This window comes from Scylla paramamosain, chromosome 14 (genome assembly GCF_035594125.1).
Source record: "Scylla paramamosain isolate STU-SP2022 chromosome 14, ASM3559412v1, whole genome shotgun sequence".
NCBI lineage: Eukaryota > Metazoa > Arthropoda > Malacostraca > Decapoda > Portunidae > Scylla > Scylla paramamosain.
Genome location: NC_087164.1, coordinates 21,704,698 through 21,709,087, shown reverse-complemented (window position 1 = coordinate 21,709,087; position 4,390 = coordinate 21,704,698).

The following is a 4,390-nucleotide window of genomic DNA, read 5'->3' as shown; positions in this document are numbered from 1 at the left end:
TAAAGTATATGAACTAATGTACTGCTTTGTATTAAGAGCCCCAAGAGAATCAAGAGCTGGGGATTTATTGAGTTGGGTTACTTGTACGTGAGTGATCTTCGGTATTAACTCTTTGACTGTTATAGTAATTTTTATTGACATTCAGAGCACTGTGGAAAGGAAAATCACTTGCTTGGACACAGAAAAAAGAAAGAATAGGTTAGTTTTGCATTTTTTTTTTTTAGTTGGTCACAGAAAAAAGAAAGAATAGGTTAGTTTTGCATTTTTTTTAAGGTTACAGAACTATTCAAGAGGCTGTAGTGGAGAAAAACAGCGTCTAGAAAGTTGATGGAGATAATGAGAAAAATTGTACAGCATCAAAAGAGTTAAATATTATGTATTAGATGACATCAATACGTTGGGCAGTTGTGCAGGCAAATACTGATACAGCATATAAGTATGAATATATAAGTATAAATATTCACGAGTATCCCATTTTCTAAGCTGTTTTCTACACAATGCATTCTGTATTCTTCACTATCACCCTCACCACCACCACCACCACCACCACCACAACCACCACCACCACCGCTCAAGTCACCACCCCTCTCATGACCATAACCAAGATGAGGTCACCATTGTATATGCTCCATCAACCTCTTCCTCCTCCACCACCACCACCACCACCACCACCACCACTACCCACCACCACCACTGCTCTTCCTTCCTTCTCCCTCACGTAACAGTTAAGGAAGAGCAATATCAATACCGCTAATACTACAGTGTCCGCCAATATCACCACCAACCATCAACATCACTACTTCAATCATCCTCACTACCTCCCTCCCTTCCTCCCTTCCTCACACAGTAGTTAAAGAGGAAAATCAATATCAATACCGCTAATATTAGTCTCCGCCACCACCACCACCACCACCACCACCACCACCACCATCACCACCACCAACACAGCTTTCGTACCCCCCCCCAACTCCAACCACTTCCTCGCCCCTTCCAGCACCATGACTCACTGAAACATGTGCTCTCTCTCTCTCTCTCTCTCTCTCTCTCTCTCTCTCTCTCTCTCTCTCTCTCTCTCTCTCTCTCTCTCACGCGCACACGATGGCAATAAAACGATTAGGCCTGATTTCTGAAGATAAACGTGAAAATAATTAACATATAACCAGAAATAAACGTGAAATGGACCAAGATGAGTGAATGCAGACGGAAACAAATGATTATAAGACATTACGCTGATACGAATAAGTTGCAAAAAAATAAATAAATAAATAAATAAATAAAATAATAAAAAAAAAATAACGTTCGAAATAATATAGAAATGATAATACCAACTTAAACTGAGCAGCCATTTAAATTCCACTTATCCTCCTGGTTCTCCTCTTCTTCCTCTTCCTTCCTTCTTCTTTTACTCACATCACCACAACCACCTCAACCTAACCTAACCTTTCTTCCTTCTCCTACTTGTCTTCCTCTTCTTCTTCCTCCACCTCCAGCTCCAAAAATAGACCAGCCATAAACTGATCCTTTAAATCCTCCTCCTCCTCCTCCTTCTCCTCCTCCTCCTACTCGTTATCCTCTTTTTTTTTCTCTCTCCTCCTTCTCCAAGAAACAGAACAACAATAAACTGACCCTTAAATTACTCCTCCTCCTCCTCCTCCTCCTCCTCCTCCTCCTCCTCCTCCTCCTCCTCCTCTTGCTGTAGGCATCGTGAGGGGCGTGAGCGTGACACAGCAGCAGGGGAAGGGTGACGCACGCTCCCCAATCCTCAAAGGCGGGCCGGCGGGAACAGAGGGGCAACAAAAAAATAAATAAACCTGTCAAATGTTCTAATTACAACTTGGGTGTGAGGAGGGAAGGAGGGAAGGAGGAAACGGGAAGGAGGTAAGGAGGTAAGGAGGGTCGGAGGAAGAAAGGAGGAAGAAAGGAAGAAAGGAGGTGAGAAGGAAAAAGGAGAGATGGAAGTACAGAACGAGAAAGGGAGGGGATAATGTAGGATAGACGGAAGGAAGACGAAAGAGAGATAGGAGAGGGAAAAACGTGCAAGGAAGGATGAAAACAAATGAGGAAGTTTAGGAGATGTAATGTTACGTAGGATGGATGAATGGAAGAAGGGTTAAGGGAAGGGAAGGGAAGGGAAGAAAGGTTAGAGAATGCTGTGGTTTCTGACTGAAGGAAGGAGGGAGTGAGGAGTGAAAGGAGTTGATTCGATTAAATTTATGTGAGTGAGTGAGTGAGTGAGTGAATGACAGACTGAAAAAAAAGCAACGAAGCACAAAAAAAAAAAGGAATGAATGAAAGAATGAATAAATCTCATTCTTTTCCCCTTATCTCCTAACCTCTTTCTCCCATCCCCCTTCCTGTTGCTTCTCCTTTCTCCTCTCTTATCATTCCCTCTTCTCTCTTTCCTTTCTCCCTTAGCGAATGAAGGAGTGAGCACAAGTGAGAGAAAAGTTAAGGTTAACGATGAGAGAAAAGTTAAGGTAAAGAGAGAAAAGAGAGAGAAAAATAAAAGAGGGGAAAGAGAGGAGAAATAAAGGAAACGAAAAAGGAAACATGGGAGAAAAAACAAGGGGATGAGAAATAGGGAAATGGACAAAGAAAAAGAAGAAACAGGAGAGAGAAAGGGAGACACGAGGAAAACAAAGACAAGTGAGGGGAAGAGAAAAGAAAGAATGAGACAATAAAAGTGGAAAAAAGAGGAAAAGAAACCAAGAGAAAAGGAAAAAAGAGAGGGAAAGAAAGAAAACGAGAGATGGAAACGGCAATGAAAGACAAATAAAAAAACGAGAGAAAGAGAGAAGAGGGAAAGATAATAGGAGGGAAAAGTGAGGAGAAATAACAGGAAGAGAATGAGAGAAAGAAATTTGGAGACAAGGCAAAAGAACGAGAAGATAAAAAAAAAAAAATAAGGAAAGAAAATTAGAAAAAAGATAAAGGAAAGTGGGGAAAGAAGAGAAAAGAAAAAAAATAATGTGAGAAAACGGGACGAGAGAGAGAGAGAGAGAGAGAGAGAGAGAGAGAGAGAGAGAGAGAGAGAGAGAGAGAGAGAGAGAGAGAGAGAGAGAGAGGCGAATAGGGCAGTAGTACATTACTCTATACTCGAGTGCATCTACTACTACTACTACTACTACTACTACTACTACTACTACTCGTATTGTTATTATCATTGTTGCTGTCGCTGTTTTTAAGTCAAAGGCGTCACAATAACACACACACCAAAAAATCACAATAATGAGACGACTATTACCGCTATTACTATTAACACACACACACACACACACACACACACACACACACACACACACAGCTGGTGAAAGATATGTTAAATTCGTGATGGTTTTTATAATACAAATAGTGTAGCGTAGCGTTGTTTGGCTTCGCTGTTTGCAGTACTTCGACGCCGGAAGCCCGTTAGGTAGATAGACACACGCTGCTACTGAGGCCTGGTACTGTGTGAGGAGGAGGAGGAGGAGGAAGATGGTTTGCTGTGATAACGTGAGATTCTTTTTATCTTCTTCTTCTTCTTCTTCTTCTTCTTCTTCTTCTTCTTCTTCTTCTTCTTCTTCTTCTTCTTCTTCTTCTTCTTCTTCTTCTTCCTTTCTTTCTTTCTTTCCTCTTTTCCATCTGTTTTTTTCTTCCTCTTCTTCTTCCTCTTCTTCTGCATTACCCTCTGCTTCTTCTACTTCTTCTTCTTCTTCTTCTTCTTCTTCTGTTCTTCACTTCTCAGCGTCTACAGGTAAGGTTGCATACTGAAGGTAGCTCAGGTGTAGGTGATAACTGGTGTATTTCAAAACTTTCTCAGAACTCCCCCACAACACAGCGAAGAGCCACGCCTTCCACTGCCGCTACTGGGTAAGTACTCCCCCCTCGAGACACCCTCCGGACACACCCTTGTTTGATTGACCCGTTAATTCTTTCGGCTGGTGTGGCTTTCCCTCGAGCGTGGTAAGAATAATATGGAGGAAGTTAATGTTATAGTTTGAAAGAGGATATCGACTTCTGACTGATCTGTTTAGCCCTTTAAATTCTCTCTCTCTCTCTCTCTCTCTCTCTCTCTCTCTCTCTCTCTCTCTCTCTCTCTCTCTCTCTCAAGCATAGTAAGAACAGTTTTGATTATCATATATTAATTTCCAAAGACAATAACGGCAAAGTGAATAATCGAGTAGCTTCAACATTTTCATGCATGTAGTTTAATTTCTTTCGGTAAATCGTGCAAGGTAAGTCAGGGGAAGCAGCAAGTGTCATAATGTCATTAGCAGTAATAAGGGTTAATAATGGCGCTGCAGCAACCGTAAGGCGTCATCTTGTCCGGTACACATTTACAAGTTTTAATGGAATCGTGGTATAAATCTGTAGAGCTTAGTGGCGCCGGTGTATATTCGGAGTGGTTAGT